The 21,282-nt window shown below is 36.8% G+C and overlaps 1 protein-coding gene across 4 annotated transcripts in view; it reads right to left on the bottom strand.

The window, feature by feature from the left end:
* Positions 1 to 21,282, bottom strand: part of ZNF385B (zinc finger protein 385B) — a 367,544-nt gene that overhangs the window by 110,306 nt on the left and 235,956 nt on the right. Inside the window, exon 1 of one of the 4 annotated variants that reach the window (XM_074363983.1) lies at positions 16,879 to 16,986. The exons of the other annotated variants lie outside the window; for them this stretch is intronic. The gene's annotated coding sequence lies outside the window, so the exon portion shown is untranslated. Of the gene's footprint in view, positions 1 to 16,878; positions 16,987 to 21,282 lie in introns of those variants that run through there. 4 annotated transcript variants of the gene reach the window in all.

The following is a 21,282-nucleotide window of genomic DNA, read 5'->3' on the forward strand; positions in this document are numbered from 1 at the left end:
GTTCTAATTAGAGTAGAAAACATAAAGTTGATTATATATCAGATACATAATTTCACAGTGAAACATAAAGTTTCTCTAATAACTTGCCAAAAAGTATGTATGAATATAGCTCCCTTCTGTCTGTAAGACTTATGACTGCGATTCTCTGATTACACAGAGGTGGTATCTACCTTAGATAGAAACTTTGCCTGTGCTATGTCAGTATATTTCTAGTAAAAAATGTGACAACTGGACCTGTACTCTTTTATAATTACTAATCTTGGGGAAAAATCAAATTAATTTGAGGGTTTATTAAAACCTTATTAAGTTGTATAACTTCTTATTAGAAAAAAAGCTATCATTGATTGTTTTAACAAAAGCTTGGATAATTATGTTTCAGTATTTTTAGTAAATTACCAAAATGAATAGTCTGTTATATCCACAGTAAAGGAAACAATAAATAAAATAATTGCTTTGTGATTTGTACTAAGGCTGAAGTCATTCAAAAAATCCCCAAGCAATGGGTGGCCATGAATAAATGTCAATGGGCTTGAATTTCTGTAGTTTTCTTGGGATGATATATTTAACTCTCATAATGTTTTAAAATTGTCATATGTCTGTTTTTTCACATTAAGAAATTAGTAAGTTTAAAATTTTTTTCCTGCCTTGGCAATTACTCATTATTTAATTACATATTGTTACGGTATTTATTGTTGGCTAGACCCCTTAGACATTAATTACTTTATATGATGAGGGACAGTACTCTGCGTATGGGATGTATGTGTATGTGCCTGTGCACATCCATACATACACCGATATATTCCTCATATCATGTTTTTATATATGTACGCTGCACATTTAAGTACCATAAACTTCCATTCATGAGCTCACATCCATTTATCTATTCATCCAAGTATTTCTTAAGCATCTACTATAATCCAGGCCCTGTGTTCATCCTGAGTAAGACATGGTCCCCGCTCTTAAGAAGCCAGGAGGAAAAACAAAACAAGCACATGTGACAACGGCAATGAATGAGTTATACACAAGGTAATAAGTAACGCTCTTCTCTGAGTACATTCCACAGATTAAACTATATCTCACAGCTATAACACTTATACACAAAAGCAAACTGATGTCATAGGATATTTATCTTGCCTTCTCAAATCAAAACCATCAGAGAGTGTGTGGCTGTCTGACCACGTGTGTACAGTCACTCTCAAACAATCTATGAGGCACAGAAAGAAAACAATTGTATGTTACCATCCACCTTACACATCTATATACTCATAGCTGCCCTGACCAAATACTAGAACCATTTGGGATTAACTAAAGTCATCAGTGTTATTCATTCCCAGTTAAGATGGTTCAGAATTGATTAACCTATATACTTAAAGGAAGCAGATTTTTAGCTTTCAAAGTCATTTATTCTGTTCCTGAAGCCTGAAAGTCACCCTGGCCCTTCACTGTTGGTTCAGCTGATCACAAATCAGAGGTGCTGACATTTACAATGCTAACTGACTTTGTTCCAAGTGTGTTAACTTCTGGTTTGGTGTGGTTTCTTCTACCTGAAAAAAGCTTACTTGACCTCCTGCATAAAACTTTAACTAGAACTAATTATCTGAATAAGAACATTCCCTTACTCGTACATCCACAGACATACACACATATTAAATATAGAAATGTATGAAATTCTCTAATTACCTATTTCATGTGAGAATCAGGACTGATGTGCAAAACAAATTAAAGTAAGCATTATTAATTTACCCTGACATACATATTAAATTACTTGACAAATCTGGGTACATTAGAAGAGTACCTCTCAGTCATTATGGTTGACCTAAGTCTATGTGACAATGACCTCTTATCTTAGGCTTGTAGAATCAGACTAATGGAAAATATATATTTCAATAAATTAAACCCTGGATAATGTGGAGAAGAATCACAAGTAATTTGACTTTTCTGTATAGCAAATTTCAATAAGCTAAATCTTTGCTTCTTTAATGTTTCTTTGATCACAGTTATCAGCATATGCTGACTGCTACTGGTGTGAAATGAAACATGAGAATTCCAAACTTGGTTTCCTTTATTGATGAGCACTAAATGACCTCAACCCAAAACTAAATGACTAAAATATCCTACTGGCTTTAGCTTAAAGTATAACTGGCAGAGTTTTAGATGCCTGCTAATTGTTAACTGTTTTAATCTGTTGTTTGATCAGGCAAGAAAAAATAAACACAGACCAATGCTGAGGTGACAACTGAGATGCTCAAATCTCAGTAAAATCTGTATTATGAATTTTAACACTTACCAACTTAAGTGTCCTGCAATCAGTCAGTAGCTCACATAATTTGAGTAATATCTTATACTAAAGTCCAGTAAAATGTATAAATTTGGTTTCAGAATTAAATTCAATGCAGTAGGATTTGTTAGGTGCTTAAAAATAGTAACTACCAACTTTGAACACTTTTCTATGCAGCAGATGCTATGCTAAGTGATTTCTACGCAGTATATAACTTAATCTTCATTAGAACCTTATGTGGTGGACTCTATTATTTCTATGTCACAGGGAAAATTGAGGAATTTTAGTGTGTTAAGTTACTTGTCCACTTACTGTTAATAAGTGACAAAACTTGGATTGAAACCAAACCTTAGTGACTCCAGAGCCAGATTCCAGCTTCTATTTGGTCTACTGTGGATTAAAAATTAGAAGGCCTGGAATGAAGTCTCAGTATCAATCAATTATTAGCTCTGAGGCCTTAGGGAAATCACTGAACTTCTCCAAACTTCAATTTTCTGATAAATAAAACAGAGCCAATAAAACATTCTAACTATTCTTACAGAGTTACCCTGAAGATTCAAGAACTAAAGTAAGCAAGAAAACTGCAGAGCACTTTGCAGATATCATCTTATTACACTGCAATATCTTAACATTTTATAACTCCTAAAGCATTTTGTTGGCCAAACAATGACATTAGATAAGATATCTCATTAGAGAAATAGATATTAGGGAGAGCTGGAACAATCTTTTCTTCTACTATAGGAAACTTTAGGTAGGTAACCCAGGATGGCACAGGGCAAGCATTAGAAAAAAAAGTTCACCTTCTGTGGGTGCCATGGTAAATAACTGGAGATCAGTGTTATGGAATGATTATCTATATTCTCCCCAAAGTCATACTTTGAAGACCTAATCCCTGATGTGACTATAGTTGGATACAGAGCTTGTGAGGAAACGATGGGTAAATGAGGTCATAAGAGTAGGGTCAAAGTCCAATAGGGCTAATGCCCTGATAAGAAGAAGACACCACAGCACTCTCTCTCTGCCCTGTGAGGACACAGATAGAAGACAACTACTGACAAGCCAGGAAAAGAGTTCTCACCAGAAACTGAATCTGTGGGAATCTTGATCTTGGACTTCCTAGTCTCCAGAACTGTGAGAAATTAATGTCTGTTGTTTAAGTAGCCTGGTCTATGGCATTTTGTTATGGCAGCCCAAGCTGACCAATATGACCAGTATCCTGTTTGTCCTTCATACTGCCAATGTCACCTAAAGAGCAGGGCCAACTGAGCCGTGTCCAGCTGTCAGCTGGAGAGCAGTGTGGTGTGATAGATCACATGAGGGGCTGACAACCTACAGTTGGGGCCATGAATGTAAGAGTCTTAGGCAAGCTAAGCATGAATGGGGCTCAATATAAACTGCTTTGCCTGGAATAAAACTGTCCAAGTTCAGCAGGTTACAAGAAGTATCCTCAGGAAAACAATCAAACCAAACCAATAGAAAAATGAAAAAAAATTCCTAAAGATGCAGTCCTACATCTGTGAGTATAAATTATTGCTAAGTATTTGAAACTGAATCCGTGCAAATAGTAGACAGAAAAATTCTGAATAACAAAATTACAACTGAGCAAACAAAAGAATTTCTACATTAAAAATAGGTAACATAGTTCACTTTATATCTTCCCTTTTCTATGAGAGCACAGTTTCTAAATTAATCTACCAGAGTTTCCTGAGATGGAAAGGAAGCTAGCTGAAGCCATTATGTATAAAAACAAGTACACTTTGAAATATTACTTTGCTGCTTACTTTCCTTAGGCTAAATCTCATTTCTTGGGAGCTGTATCTTAATTTACAAGAAAATAAGCAAGTTTTCAAGTGCAAAAAGAAGGTCTATTCTAATTCTGACTAATGCAAAAGTCATAGTTGGTCAAATGTTGCCACCTACCTTCTCCTTTTAAATTAATCATCTTCCAAATGATCTAAAGGGACTATCATTTGGGGAGCATTTATTCCACATAAGGCACTACTCCAGGAGGTGCTTATGGCAGGCTTTGCTAGTTTTCTTGACAGTTTCCATGATACCAGAAGTATTAATTTGGCTAAATTGCTTCCCAGCTAAAGACAACATTTCCCAGCTTCCATTGCAGCTAGCAATGACTAGGTTCTGGACAATGAGATATGAGGGGAACTGATCACTTCTGGGTCAAGTCCTTAGAAAGAAAGATGTGTTTCCTTTAGATTTTCTTTTTCCTGTGACTTGGAATATAGAAGTGGTGGTGAGTTGAACACGCAGGGGGGAAGAAAAAAGGAATACAGGCCAGAGGTGGCTAAGCAACTGGACAGAGTAGCCAGAGCTTCCAAAAAGCTGTTACACCCTTCCCGGGTTGTTAGGTGAGACAGAAACAAGGCTCTGACTTGTGAGAGTCACTGTAGTCTTGAGTTCTTAATATAGTAATCTATCGTGTATTTTCATTAATAGAGGATTATATATATACCTCGTGAGATATCACTATCCCAGTTTTACTAAAGGATTGAGGCTTACAGAGATTAAAAAACTTCCTTACAATCACATACACAGTAAGTGATAAAACTGGGATTTTAATCAAGTGCCTTTCCCATCAGATTTTTAAAAAAATACTAATAGAAAATTACTAATTTATACAAATTAGTACTGTGCCATTTTCTAATACCTAATATATTAATCCCATAGGATTATAAAAAGGCTTCAATTTCCTTGAATTAGAATCAGTCTTACGAACCCCTATTTTTCTAATAAAGTACCTGACAGTCAGTTACCATCTCCTCCAGGATGTATCCCTCTTTATACAAAATGTTCCATTAGGAAAATTATGGAGAAAAAGTATGCTGATTCTCCTGGACTGTGCAATGGAGTGCTAATCAGAATGCCCTAATAATTTACAAAATAATATACTGAAAACCACAATGACTCAGAAATAGATCAGAGGGATTTTTGGTATGCATTTTCTTCCCTAGCATTATCCCTAGGTTAACACATAAATTTGTTCTCAAGAGGCAACATATGTGCATTCTTTCAACATTTAACAAATATTTAATAGCATGCCTACTCTATGTCAGATACTTCTTTAGATATTGAGGAGACAACAGAAAACAAACTAGATAAAGTCCCTGCATGCATAGAAAATATACTCACACACATCTACTGTAGATAATGTCCTACACAAATGAATATAACAGGCTTTCATTGTGTGTCAGTGATTTGTATTTTTAAAATATACTTTATGTTTTAGAATAATTTTGACTTCATGGAAAAATTACAAAGATAACACAGAGAGTTCCCATATAATCCTCACCCAGTTTCCTCTAATGTTACTAACATCTTATAGTACCCTGGTACATTTGTCAAAATTAAGAAATCAATATTGGTACATTTCTATTAACAAAATTCCAGACTTTATTAGTATTTCACCAATGTCCTTTCTCTGTCCAGAATACAGTTCCAGAATACCACATTACATTTACTCATCAAGTGTCCCTCGTCTCCTCTAGTCTGTAATAATTTCTCAGTTGTTTCTTTTTCATCATGACCTTGAAAAGTTTGAGGAGTTACTGGTATTTTATAAATGTCTCTCAATTTGGATTTTTTTAAAAAAAGATTTTTCTCATGATTGGACTGTAGTTACAAGTTTTTTTTTTTTTAATGTAAAGTGCCCCTTTCATCACTTAATACCAAGGAAATAGATGATAGTAATGACTTATTATTGGTGATGTTAACCGTGATCTCCAAGGATGCCTGGTTCTGTTTATTAGAGAATCGTATTTAGAAACCCAGATCTGGACACTTGGTGTGCTCAATGCTACTGGGATGTCATTGTTTCCACACCCTCTTAGTAAAAAGTGTGATATTAAAAAGTAAATCATTTTTGAATGTCAGAACTAATAAGCTCCATTTCTATAAATCTGCATTAAAATAAGGTAAATTTATTTGGAAATACACACACACACACATATATGCATACACATACTAATTTAGAGGTAGTAAAATAATATTAGGTATAGAATGATAAAATAAATTCTTTAAATGATACATTTCTGTCCTTTATATTCTAAGATGCTAGGTCTTAAGAAATTTACACATGAGCACACTTACTGCAGCAGAACTGTATTTTGGAAGGCTCCTTAAAAAAAAAAAGGGGCATGACCTTCTTCAACCTGCCCACCAGTCTGCTGCTTGGCACAAAGAAGTCGTGACTGGTGGTCTAGCAGGCATTCTGAGTACCAGGGCCATATTTTAGGATTGGCAAAGTGCTGAGCTAAAAAGAGCCTTGTTTCCTAAATGACTGTGTGAAGGCATAATCTAAATCCTGGATGGCAGACCTCTAGACTTCTTTTGTGTGAAAGAAAAGAGAAAAATAATCTGTATAAGCCACTATTATCAGGAGTCTGTTTCTGAGTCAAGTCTGAAGAAGAGGCAGAGGGAAGTAACATATACTATAAGAAGCACTTTACTTCAGTTCATGTATCATTGAAACAATACTATGCCTACAGTTGAGAGAATTAAAGATTAGTGACACTGATACACTTGCTTATCAGGTTTATGCAGCTCAATATAGAAACTAAGCCAGAATTTAAACCAAATCCTATGTTCCCATTACAACATGCTAAAATGTCTTGATTAGAGCAGGTACCTAGAACTATGTCAATTATTAGCAATGGGTACAAACATATACATGATTATACCTCACTCAACAAGTGATATAGGATAATATTTAAATAAGTAAAATTATGTATATTTAAATATGCAACAAAACAGAAACCTGCATCCACAGTTTGAGCCCTCTTACTGCTCTCCATGATCAGGCCCCAGAGAGTAGATAGAAGTCGCACCAATGCTACTTTAGGAGTATAATCTCAGAATGTATTGCCCTCGGTCCACATACGTAGTTTTTCTCTCTGGACCATTCAAACCATCCATCAATCTGTCTGCCCGCTTATGCATTCATAGTTACTAAGCATCTACTATATGCCAAGCAACCCATAATGGGTATATGCATGTACCCATTAGGTCCTGCATATATGATGCCAAATAAGACACAGTTCCTATTCTCCAAAAGCTGATAGTTTAGTGGGAGGAATAGAAAAATAAATAGTATGCAGTTACAACAGAGTAGGGTTTCTCAACCTCAGCACTAATGACATTGTGTACTGAATGATTCTCTGTTGTCGACTGTACATTGTAGGACATTGAGCAGCATCCCTCACTTCTACTCACTAGGTGCTGGTAGCACCCCAACCCTTTGTTACAACCAAGTGTCTCTAGACATTGTCAAATGTGCCTGAGGGACAAAAACTATCCTCCTACTTCCTAGTTTCCCCCTCCCCCTCCCACCCCTACTGAGAACTGCTGCAACAGAATACAAGCCACCCTAAAATTGCAAAGCATGGGTATTTAACAAAGGGGGCCTGGGGTCAGAAAAGCTTTCTGGAGGAAGCAACTCTTTCACAGAGGCTTGAAAGGAAAATTCAGCCAGATAAAGTACATGAGCGAATGTGTATATTTGGTTTTATGTGTATCAAGAAGGCCTTCTGAGCATGTGCAAAGACTCAGAGTTTATAAAGAGTACAATACATCGGTGGGAATAAAAGTGGTTTAGACTGCTTGGAGTGGGGAGGTATGTGTGAGAGGGACGTATGGAAAGTTCTAGACACCTGCAGAGGAATGCAGGTGTCTGGTCATGACAGGATGCGAGACTGTGATCAGAAAAGGCAAACCTTTGGGGAAGAAGGAATTCAGTTTTGACCGCGTTAAAATTTGAGTTGCCTGAGGGACAGCCAGGCGAAGAGGTCCAAGAGAAAGTTAGATTTCTGTTTCCAGAACATAAGGACCTGACTCAGGCCAAAGAATAAATCTTATCTACATACAGAAGCCAGATGTGTGGATGAAATGACCCAGGGAGACTGGAGTTCCAGGAAGGAGGAGCCCACAGACCAGACAGTAACAACGTGGACAGAAGGGAGTGAAAACAAGGGTGATTGTGATGCCACAGAGGGCAAATGAGAGAATTTCTTGAACATGACATAAAGATCAAGTAAGATACGAAGTGAGACACTCCACTGGAGGTGGCAATTGGGAAGACATGGTGGCCCTTGTGAGAGCCAACTTACTGGTGTGTTCTTATATTGGGGCTGGAGTGAATGTGATGGGATCCAGGAGAGACAGTTTCAAGAAATTTGCACGGGAGGGTTAAGTGACAAACACACCCAGAGTCAAAAACATTTAATTGAAGGTGGGTAGGGATGGGTAAGAGGAATTGAAGCATGAGTTGTGACTTCAGGTTAGTGGTGGATGCTGCTTACAGGCTCTGTTCTTGTTCCTGGCTCTCTGAGTCTCCTGGGTATTTATATTCAGCTGTCTCACAGAATTTCTGAATGTAAGCACAACTGGATTGTTTTCACCTCTTCACAATATGCCACATGATGCAAGGTGACTTTATTTGTCTATGGTATGTCCTCTCAACAAAGAATCAGCATTAATACCTGATTCGTTCTGCACTAACATTACAGAGCTCCCTTTAAAACAATGATTCTAATCATTTAAAAGCAAGAATTCAAAACAATAAGCCATCTTATCAAGCTCTAAAAATATATTTACATTAAGTGGGCTTATGAAAATCTTCCCTTGAATTGAAAGGTTTTGATCCAGCAGTCTCGAATAATGGGCTCATGAGAGGCGAACGCTGAAGGGATGATAGAGACTTTGTCTTTCCTCACCCCTCATCCATTCGGTGATTTTAGATGGATCACTTCACTCAGGTCTTACAGTTCTTTCCCTTCCACTCCATAGCCACTGCTGCCACATTCATCACCTCTCGCCCATGCCTCTGTGATAGCCTCCTGACTGCATTTCTTGCTTCTAATCTTGCCCTCTCCAAGTCTTTGCCATATTTTGCTAGAGAAGTCTTCCCAGAAGACATATATGAACATTGACAAAGTCTACTCAGAACTATGCCATGGCTTCTCACAAAGCCCAGAATTGTGTGTCATGTAAAGCCTTTTCCATTTGTTCCAGCCGTCCCTTGTATATGCCATCTCTTACGCCCATGCCAGCAGTGTAGGACCTCTATTAGGTCCTAACGCTTTATGCTGACTTACTCTTACAGGCCTCTGCTCTTATGCCTTCTATTTTGTTCATCTGGAGAGTAACATTCAAACTCTCAAGCATCTTCTCCGTAAAGTCTTTGTCAATCTCCTTTCCTTCTCCTAAACACAGATAGGACTAACTACTGCTCTCTTAGTATCTGTCCCAACAGGTTAAAAAAAAATGCACCTCATACAAATTTCTGTAATAGTATCAAAACCACTTTCTTGCATACATTAGCTTTTACAGGTATCCTTCCTATTAAACTCTCAGCTCCTTGAAGATGAGGCTGCTTTTTACTTTTTCATGTCTTACTGCAACATGGCATATATCAGGAGCTCAGTAAATGTCTGATGAATGAATCCTGTCCAAGGTTCTATTATTGCCAATGAGGAAATAGGCCCAGAAAATATAAAATCAATTACCTCAGGCCACCCACCTAATGAGTGGCAGAGAGGGGAAAAGACACTGTAGATGCTGACTTTAAAGTAGGGCTCTCAGCATTACACGGGGATACCACCTCACCTGCTTGAAAAGAAGGCACACAGGGCCTCACTTTATAGGCTGCTAACTTGGTTGAGCAAAGTTTTAGTATCATATATTTGAGTGAATATTTGATGAGAAAATAGTACTTTTTTCAGGTTGAGAGAGAAAGGAGGGACTGATAATTTTTAAATGACGTATTTTTTCCCCCTACTCTCCACCCTCCTCTACCTGGTTGACCAATTAGCATTGCTTAGATATTTTCAAAAAGTTCCAAATCTCTAAGTACATCCCAGCTGAAGACAAACTATGTTGTTACCACATTCTTCTCGTTGACAGAAGGAAAAAAAAACTCTCAGATTAAGAATTTACTATAAATATTTCATACGTTAACAGCCAATAGTGGGTTGAAATTGTTTTTGCTTGTTTGTTTTCACTATTTCAAGGTAAGAATCAAAGAGAGAGAGCAATAAATTCTAGGCTCCCTTTAAATTATGTGACTATGTTGCCTTATATGAGGAGACTAAGTTTGTATGAGATTACAATTTTTTTTTCCTAAATGACCACAAAATAACTAGGTTGTCCTTTTCATTCATGGTCACAAATAAAAGAGAACATTTAACTGGCAAATGTGCTTTATTTGGAGTGCTTTAATAGTTCTTAGTATATAACATTAATATGTAAAGGCCCTAAAGAGTCCATTAAAACTCCACACAACAAGCTTCATTTTAATAATGCAGAGACTATGTGAGATGGAAGGCAATTTCTGCCATTTAGGTAACATAAGCTAAAAACAATTTCCCGAAAGAGCTGAAGCTTATAAGTAAAAGACACTTAAAATGCGCATGTCCTACAGATGGCAGAACTAAACAGCAGCCCCAAAAGCACAGGAAAAGGAGACGATTAAAAAAATTCCCTCCAAACCCAGGCTTCTTTCAAGTCTTCTGCTCAAAAGAGGATCAAGGGTACTAATGAATATTCAACTTCTGGTTTCTTCTAATAATAAATTCCACTTCTAAATCTATGAAGTAAAACAAACTTGCCCTCTGTTTAAGTTCTCTCAAAAGATAAAGTGGTTTTTCATATTCCGGTAGGAATTGACAGTGCTTGAATATGAAAAGACTTAACATACCCAGGCGAGGTCAAAAGTCAGGTGCCATTTTGTCAACGCCAGTTTCTGAGCACCATTGGAAAGGTGAGCACTTTGCAGGCTCTTTTCTCTGGATCAGGAAAACTTCTGATATAAAGAAATCCTGTTCTGCCTGGGCAAATTTTCATTTCAAAGAGGTAGAATGAATAAGGAAGATGATTTTTCTCATCTTTATATTGAACATCCCACAAGTCAAGACCCAGTCGTGCCATCATTCCTCATGCAAGCAGAGATGTAGGGAGTCGTATCTGAGTTCTGTCAGACTTACCCACCATGATTACTAAAATCATCTTCCAATTTAGTCTTTTCTCTCTTGGGAAGGAGCCTCAGGCCATGAAAACCACTGATTCATCACCTGCCACATGACAGTGATTCTCTGAGCAGACATCCTGGGCTGGCATAATTTGTTTGACAGCCCTGAGGTCAGCCTGCCTAGTGACTGAAGAATCTTTTCTATCTTCAAATATTATAGTGCACTGTCCTTCGTGTACCTGGATGATGTTCCTGACCCACCATCAGTGGTGGTGAATCTGAAAAGCAAAATGTGATGATTCAGTAGAGCTGAGCTTTGAGGGCTATGCAAGGAAGGAAACTGTCACAAAATGACAGAAACTCTTGGAAATCCTGCCCAGTGCTGCAGGGAGAACTCTGTATTCGTCTGTACCTTAGGCTTTCAGAAACCTGCCCCCATCCAACTTGATACCTCCAGCCTCCCTGGTGTTCTTTCGTATTTTGGTCTCAGTTTTCAGGCAAATTTCTATTACCTGAAACAATTTCATATGTGGACTGGTTCCCCTATATTTACAGAGACAAAGAAGCACTAAATAATAAGCATACTCAAGCACCTTGGGGAGAATTAAGGAAGACATGTCAGCTTTTATTTTGAGTTTTCTTGTTACTTTGCCTCTCAGACTTAATACCAGGAGGAAATAAAAACCATCATTACTCTCTAGCTGCTTATACAGAAGTGAATAGGGGGCTTAATTCTGGTCCAACTGCCTCAACTTCTGCTCATCAGCAGAGAGCTCAGGAATGAATGATCCAGCTTCTTGTCCATTCTCCCATCAGATCCAAACCAGGTAGAGGTGCCCAGATGCACACAGGCCATAGGGAAAGGAGAGCAGCAGAGAAGAGAACAAAAGAAGACTGGGGAGAGGGAGAGCATGTATGTATTTCTAAAGTGCTAACTAGGATGCTCTATTGGCATTTCTTTAATCCACAGCAATTTCCTGCACCCCAGAGACATGGAGAGAAATAGCAGTTCTCTCCCACCCCAATCAAAGTCCAGATTACATGTCTGTTTCCTATTCGTATACACCCACTGACACAATCTGACACATATAGAGTGTTTTACTACCGGGTCCCAGAATTTAGAAATAATTAACTAAGCCTCACTTTACCTTATTAGTTCCATGAATAAGAGGCAGACTCACTGAGACAACATCAGTTTAGTCACTGGAATATAAGCAAGTTTAGAACTGTGAAGCTTTTCCACTTTAGTAACAGGAGCTGATTCCTAGGGAAAGCTATGTAACAGGCCAGTCTGAAAAAAAAAGGGTGTTACTGTGATGTGTATACCTATCGCTAGTGTGAGACCTAGTGTTGATCTGCTGATTTTTCTTTTGTGTGAGGCAGATCTCATTATAGTCAGATATCCAACTCAACATTCATTAAGCTGTCACCCCAAGGACCAAATTTCTAAAGGGGGAAAATTTAGCACAGTAGAGTAGAAAGTGCATGTTTAAGTGGGGCTGGGTTAACAGCCTTGCTGTAGAATCTGTGTGTAACCCTGGAGAAGTCACCTTCACTCCCCCTGTAACTGGGAAACGATTATCTGTATCAGCAGATGATGCCCATCTCCCACGGTTGTCAGAACTGAGAGAGAGAGAGGGAGAAACCCCAGAGACAGACAACAGGGGTTTTACTTCAGTTTCTACAACCTCCGTAGACTGGCAAGTGAGTGAATCGCTCTGTGTCTCAGATCTCTCATGTGTAAGATGAGGATTGTGTTAGAATTCGTTTCACAGTTGTTACATGAGACAATGTGCACGTGGGGGTTAAGCCCAAAGCCTGGAGTCTGGGACTTTTACCTGCACCCATTTTACCCATTTTACCTGTGACTGCTGTTATTGTTGTTATCATTACTGCTGTTACTTTCCTGTCCAGAATGTGGTAGTGCTCAGTAAATAGTGGCTTTATTTCTTCTTTTCAAATTCACTTTCTGCCCCCCTTCTAAGAATTTTATATATTTAATATTACATAAATACTATTTGATCATTTCAGCTTTCTCTTTAGATAAATATTTTACCTGACACACTTACTGATGATGACTGATGGTAACAATCTTAGAAAGTTAAGGTTTAATGAGACTTTAGAGAGTTTCTAATTATCCAGCTACTTATTATGAAGATAAAGTGTCTCAGTCCCAAAATGGCTCATTCCCTACAATTATAACAAAATATAAATACATCCTTTATATATACTTCTTTAATATAAAAGGTATATTTATATATGTGAATATATACACATACACATGCATACACATGTGTATGTATATACATACACATATATATCCATATATATTCAAACTCATAAACTCTTTGTAATCATATGAAACTGTTTTATCCTAGTAGATTTTATTCTTTTCATTGTACATTCCATATTTATTCTGCACAATTTAAAATGCTCACTTAGTCCTTTTGATATTATTTGTATAGTGTGGTTTCAAAATGAACTTTTTCAGCTTCCCACTGGTTCTTGGATTAAGGAAAATGTGAACATTTTTATTAGATGTTTTACTCTGAGTAGAACATATTCTTTGTTGACTGGGAAAATACAGACAGCAGTTAAAGGGCTTAGAGCGATATGACCCCCAAGCAGACAGTCGGAACCCAGCGGGATGCAGGGGGTTGGCCCGACTACTACTTCTTTTCCTACACACCTTGTTAAAGACTTTGTACAATGATCATCCCTAGAAAGTTGCTCCTCCAGTGAAATTTAACTTAATCCCTTCTAAGCAGGGCTAATTGCTTAGAAGTGTCCCAAGACTGTTCTGCCCAAATGGTGACCTCAGTACCTGGAAGGACTTTAGGGTGGGGAGTAAAGCCACTGGTCCTTCTCGTTCTGCTTTGGCTTATCCATCGCTCTGCCTACTTAACACTAAGACTGGGTTCTCCTTAGGGGTTCACGTAGATTCTCTGGTCCTCATATATTAGACATGATGGAATGTGTGGGCTGGCCTCAATAGATAGACGGAGGCACAGGCAGAGCCTTTCAGTGATTTATCAAGTGTCAGAGCTGTTAGGCTGAACCCAAGGTCTTCCTCCAGGTCCATTCTATAAGGTCACTTGGACCCCAAGGTCTCTTCTCCTCCAGTGACTCTAAGTATCAGCTCATTTTCTTTATCTTTAGTGGAAAACAAGGCTCAGAGCCTGTCCCAGGGTCCATAATGAGAAAATGTCGTGGTGTTAGCAGTAGTGTGATTAGTTTTTAGAACAAATTGGGCAGGAACAGTATCTTTTCAAAAATGAAATCACTGAAACCCATGTACTCCATTTATGAAGAACAAACAGTAATGAATCCCCTTAAAAATGAGACAGATATGAGACTGGCAGTCTCTTCCTTTCCCTGCTTTCCCTCCTCCCCTTTCCACTAACTTCTAGAAAACAGGTAAGTCTTCCAGCTGTGATGCAGCTAAGAGCTCTTAACACCCTGTTTCTCTAGTTGTTCACACGGGCAAACGTGAAGTCTGCTTGGGGAAAAAACAGTTTCCTGAAATAACTGCCACTTTATTAACTCATAACTATAGCACTGGCCACTGTAATTTAATAGCCTCAGCGAGCTGGATGACTAAAACACACAATTCAGCCATACAGTCATAACACACGCTCTACATTTTCATAGAACGCTTTACTTTGGCAATAAGTACACCTCATGAAAAAACTGAGAATGAAAGTATGACATTGTGATTAATCTTCTGTTATCCTTACAATAGCAGAACCCCACAGCAAATTTCATCCTGTAAAAGTGCTACTCTTTAGTAATTGGGGGAAAGAATACTGAACAAAAGTACCTTATAAGATTGTTGGACAATTTTTTTACATTAAAAAATACTATAAAAACTCCTTTGGAATTACATCCTATTATTTCATGGTCCAGACAGAGTCACTGCATTATGTTAAATATTAACAAGGTAACAAGATATTAAACTGAAAATATATTGGTTCTAATTGAAAGCTGTATGTCTAAACTGCTTATGGAAGGTTTCTGATAGCTCTAATCACCAGATATTTTACTCCTCTGTCTTTTTTTAATTGATGGCAGGCTCTAATGGCTTCTCAAAAATCCCTACAACCTTATATTAAGTATATTATAAGTGAACACTGTGAATTCTCATATGGAAATACTGAGTATTACAACCTATTTAGGGATTCTAAAACCTAGGTCTTTGCAGTGAGGTTTATTTATTCAAACCACCATAAAAAATTACTGTTTCAAGGCGGGATGAAGGAAATAACTTGTCTGGAATTCAATTAAATTTCTCCAAAGTATTAATATTGCTTTCAATCATGATAGAAATGAATTACTTGCTATTGATGGAAATGAAAACCTGGTTTGGGGCAAGAAACATTTTCTTTAAACTATAATAAACACTGAAACATAACAAAAAATAGCCTTCAGAAATTATATATGAAATGAATATTAAACTGTCTGAAAAAGACACCACTCTCTTAATTTCATTCTGTTTGCTGAGCATTTTAAATATTTTCCATTTACTTTTTCTTTAACCCAAAATTATCAACAATAGTGTCCTTGAAATTTATTTTTACAAGTCCATCATGAATACATTTTATTAAGTCTCCACTTATATCCCTAAAATATAATTTCAGTAAGAGTTTTTCTTAGAAATACTAAAAAAATTATTGAATGGAAAATACCCTCTCATTTATTATAATTCAACAAGAGCCTAGGTAGTTCAATTTTCTTACAAATAAACAAAAACAACTGCTTAAATATTTGAAAAGACTCCCAAAAGATAACATAGTTCAGAAGAGAACACAGAGACCCCAGCACCAAGAAAGGCAATTCTGTCTTTGCTGTTATTAATAAGACACTGACTTAGCCTGGTTCTACTGAAATTTCAACTACCATCACTTTTTAAAGTTATACATTTTTATATACCATCCTTTAGCCCATCTTAGTTATAACTAGGGTGACCATGTAATTTATCATTCAAACCAGGAGAATTTTGAGAATGAAAGGAGAGGCTATTTATAGGTATAGATTGGGACTGTCCCAAGCAAACTGGGATAAATGTTCACCTTAGTTATAGCCATCTTCCTTCATAATCTTTCTCCTGTCATCAAGTTAAAAGAACACCATGTAGCAGTCACCTTCTCCAAATTACAATTTCTACTTCCAGGTCACATAAGCAATGGTGGGAGAGGGAGGGTTGGGAGTAAAACAACCAGGCATATTTCTTTCAACTTTGAAACGGAAAAGCAGGCAAAAAAGGACAAAAAGACCAAAGAAAATAAGACAGGTTACTAGAAAAGGGCAAAAGTTTTAAAATGTCACTCTGCTGCCCCAGTTACTTGCTTCTTATTTTCCTTTGAGCCCTTAGCCTACTTACTAGTATAGATTAGTAGTTGGGTTTAGATTAATTTGTTATTGTTATTAAGCAGCTCTGATTTCAACCTAATTTGGCAGTAACAAATAAATCTAACTAAATTTTAGACTAAGAGGTGGTTAATTCCATCAGGCTTCATTAACGAACAATGCTCAAAGCTACTGTAAAGGGTCCAGTGCTCTCAAATGACAGCTATGCCCATTCAGCCATCGTCAACTCATCAACATACACTTTATTAATACCTACTTTTTTGCGTATGTTACAGCAGAGAAGAGACTGTTCACCACTACTGGTTTCTAGTCTTCTTTGTGACCGCCTACATCTAAGCCCCAATGTTCTGAGTGTAAGTCACAGAAAATAATACCCTAACATATGACTTGAGCCAGCTAATGGCACTTGGCCTAAGGTTGATTCAGTTACTAAAACTACCATCATTGCTGTAAGCCCATTGTAAGCTGATGTTATTTTTGAACATTAGTATTTTTGAAGCTAGTTCAGATAAAGAGGAGGTGCAATGCCAAAAAAAAAATGCTTGTTAAGTAGGACTCTTACCTCAGGATAACAATATCTTATACAAATCATGATACAAAGCCACTGTCCTAGGTGATATAGGTGAATTCTTATCATAACTTAAAAATGACTAGCAGACTGTAGATCTATAATGTAAAAAGCAAATTTTATATAAGCACAAAATAAATGTTAATGAGAAATAATAACCTGATTTTTATCTTCATTTAACATTAATCACTGAATGGAGAACTTATACTATAAAAAGTGAACACTATTATTTAAAAAAAAATTTTAAACCTGAAATTAGAAAGATTCAAAGGAAAAATCATCCTTTAAGTATCTGATCTTTTGTTACAACTTCCAAAACAAAGAATTTGGTTTTCCTAAGTAAAATGGCTTTCCTAGCCATTGTAATTTAAATCATTAGGCCTCTGTGCCGGATGCTGTGGGTTGTTTAACAAGTGTGTCAACCACCTTTTAATATTCCTTCCTGGAAAGCTTAAAAACTACAATCCCTATAGAAACCATATAGATAACAGCAATTAAAAAACTCGGAACAAGACTTTTGCAAACAGTTTAGGAGTAGATGTAAAAATCTCTGGGAACCACTCTGTTCTCTCTTTTAAACTGTATGAATTAAATTCTTTAGACTCTTTTAGAGAATCTAGTTATTAATATCTGATTAGGTTTCTATTGCTTCATAGCAAATTACCAACAAATTTTGGCTTAGAACAATACCCATTGATTATCTCATGGTTCCATAGGTCAGAAGTCTGAATGGGCTTGACAGGGTTCTCTGCTTAGGATCTCACAAGGCCAAAATCAAGATGCTGAACAGACTGGACTCTTGCCCAGAGGCTCTCAGTCCTGTTCCATGGATTATTGGTTCCGCCATCTGAGTCAGCCTCCCTGTTTCATGAACAGTAGCATTTGTCTCCAGCTGAGCCATTTTATTAGTCTGCTTCCCATAAGCAGAATTGTGGTGTCTATCCAATAGCTCCCTTTCACTTTCCACTCTCTTGTTTCTTTCCATCCAAGTTGGTAGTGTCTCTGCTGATGTAATTTTCTTAAGAACTTTGTGGGTTTCTTCTAAGTGACACAGCAAGGCTCTCTGGTAGAAAGAAGTCACATTCATAATTTTTTCTTTTTTTTTTTTTTTTTTTTAGATAATCCCTTCTCTATCTTTGGCTCTTGCTGATCTAGTGGAGGACCATACAGATCCCTCAAGCCCTCTAATTTTAATTGAGAAGGCCTATGATGCTTCACCTTCACCTAGATTGATCTTTCAATTTTTCAAAGGTTATGGCAAAGAGTTGTACAGCCATACACTTGGCTTTTTTCCCCTATGCCACACTTTCAGAGGCAATCTCTTAATTTTAGTTTTTTTTGTGATCTGAATAGGCTGAGAATTTCCCGAATTATTATGCTCTGGTTCCTTTTCGTTTAACAGTTCTTTCAATTTATATCTCTCTTCTTGCATTTTACTCGAAGCAGCAAGAAACTGGCCACATCTTCAACACTTTGCTTGGAATTCTCCTCAACAAGATATCCCAGCTCATTTTTTACAAGTTCCATTATTTACATAATGGAAGAACACACTTCCTTTTAGCTTTGCCATTATGTAACAAAGGTCTCCATTCTTCTAGTTCCCAGTAATATGTTCCTTATCTCCTACTGCATCCCCACCAGCAACATCTTTAATGTCCATATTTCTACTAAGAGTCTGTTTGAGGCAATCTAAGATTTTCTTTCATGTTCCTCAAAATTCTTCCAGTATCCAACCACTTCCTGATTCCAAAGCCACTCCCACATTTTAAAATTAATTGTTATGGCAGTACCCCACCTCCAGGTATCTAATCTGTCTCTTCAGAAAGATCCTATTTCCCTTATTCTTGTTCTTGTTTTTTTCTTGGTTCCTGTGTCTTTAACCACATCTGGTGTTAATATTTTTATGGTGGGTTTAGTGCATCATCTTACCTTAAAAAGTATAGCAACACTCTAACACACGTTCAGTAGTAGTCAGTATCTATAAAGTATATATTGCTATGTTTGTATTTTACAGGTACAATGTATATATTAAAACTTACATCGGATATGGACATAGCTTATTATGATGCTGGTGACTAAAAATGTGAAGTTGATCTGTATCCTTCATAGTTATCTTGCAAAAGTCAGTATTTCACTCTTGAAATTAAGCTTCCATTAGTCTTTCGTGTTTCTTGCATCACTTTTCTTGTTGGTACTCCATCTCAGCTTAACGTACAACTGATGCACAGATATTTTTGTGCCCATCATTCACCGGTATTATTGATAAAAACTACAACCTAATACCTTTTTAGTTTGCATTTGTGGCTTGGGAACAGTGGAATTTTTCAGGAGAAAAATATGAAGTACATGTTCACGCCTTATAGTGAGGGGGAAATTGGATAGTTTTATTTCTTCATAGGTCATTTTTTTCTTGGTTTGAACTTCAAGTTCTAAGCTAAAGTGTCCTGATACAAAAAAAAATTCAACATGCACAAAACTCTGAAAAGATTAATTCAACTTTTCACAGTGTGAAGAGGTAAAAATCATCTTCACTAGAGCTAAAGCACTGAAAATGTCAGTCCAAAGAAATAATCTTAAAAAAAATTCCAAGTTAGTGAAAAGAAAGATTTATAATACAGTTACCATGGTAACTGTAGTATACCCTGTTGCAAACTAGTATGTGGTTAGTAAAGTGCCCTTGTATTAGATTCTTTAGGATTAAAGACATTTTATAAATTCAAAATTGAGAACTCAAAAACATTATCAGTAAATCTTGAAATGCTTTCAAGAAGATATCTTAAAAATAAAGCCTACCCTAAAATCCATTAAAATGGGCTTGTTTTCTTGATATGCCTGAGACTACTTAACTGCCTTCTCTGCTTTGGCTGATTATCGAGCTCTGGTTCCTGTGCTTTGTAGTCTGCACCTGCTCCACTGTGGTGAGTGACACCCCCTTGGGTGCGGTATGGTCTGAGATTTTTTCATGAGTGATGCTAACTGTTGTTATATTATGGAGCTCACCAAAGAATCTTCCTCGTTCTATATTCTCCCCATCATGGCATGGGTCTATTGTACTTTGTTTTTAAGTGCCCAAAACATGTTAGGGCCTACCTTTGATGAATAAATCATTTGATATACTTGACTATGTCAAAGATGAAGTCCATCTGCAATATTCTAGTATGTGTTTATTAAAAATAAAACATGATGTATGGGGGGGTGGGAATATGCACATGGTACATCAAAAGCATGAGTATGAATTGTCTATTACACAGTATCATGATTTTGAATCTGAATTCCAAAAATATCATTAAGTTGTAATAGATGTCATAATAAATTCCATGTAATTAAGGCTCTGTCTGCATAACAACTAATATCATCCAATATCTAGTTGGTACTTAGAAAAATTAACCTTAGAATTAGTGCTCATTCTCCTAAGAAGAGTTCAGCTAATTCTTACGTTCAGAAACTTTACTTTGAAAAAAAAATACAAGCCTGTTTTTGGTACTCATTCTCTCAATAAGTTAGTGGGACACCATTGTATAAGCAACAGATTTTGACTTCAAATGCTTTTGGTATTTAGAGTGTAAAGAAGGAAATAATTCCTGAGGACACTGTGGTGTAGAATTCTAAAATTTATGAGGAATCATGGTTTAATAATCATGATTATGAGAAAGCACATTATTTGATAAAAGGTAGAAAATAAATGAGTAAAAGAAAGTTTTTATAATTGTATTATCAAACATTGCATGTGTGTGTGTGTGTGTGTGTGTGTGTGTGTGTGATCAGATAGCAGAACACATCCATAGGAATGAGTATTTAGACCTTTTTGAGTATCCAATAATATTTGACTTTTCCAACTGGCTGCCTTGCTATTATACATCCATCTTCTTTAGAATCACCTGAGTGATCTAATTACTGGTAAACTTGTTTTTGGCTCAAAAAATACGCACCTTATGGGATTTAGAAACTGAGTTCTAGGAAGACTAAGGGACTTGAACCTGTTTGAGTTTCAAAGCTGAGACTGAATTCAGATTTTCTGATTTTAAAAACCCAAGGTCTTCACTGCTTTATACATCTTTGTGCCAAGTTCATGTGGATGAAAGGTTTTTAAAA

The sequence above is a fragment of the Camelus bactrianus genome, chromosome 5 (assembly GCF_048773025.1).
Source record: "Camelus bactrianus isolate YW-2024 breed Bactrian camel chromosome 5, ASM4877302v1, whole genome shotgun sequence".
In the NCBI taxonomy this organism is placed as follows: domain Eukaryota; kingdom Metazoa; phylum Chordata; class Mammalia; order Artiodactyla; family Camelidae; genus Camelus; species Camelus bactrianus.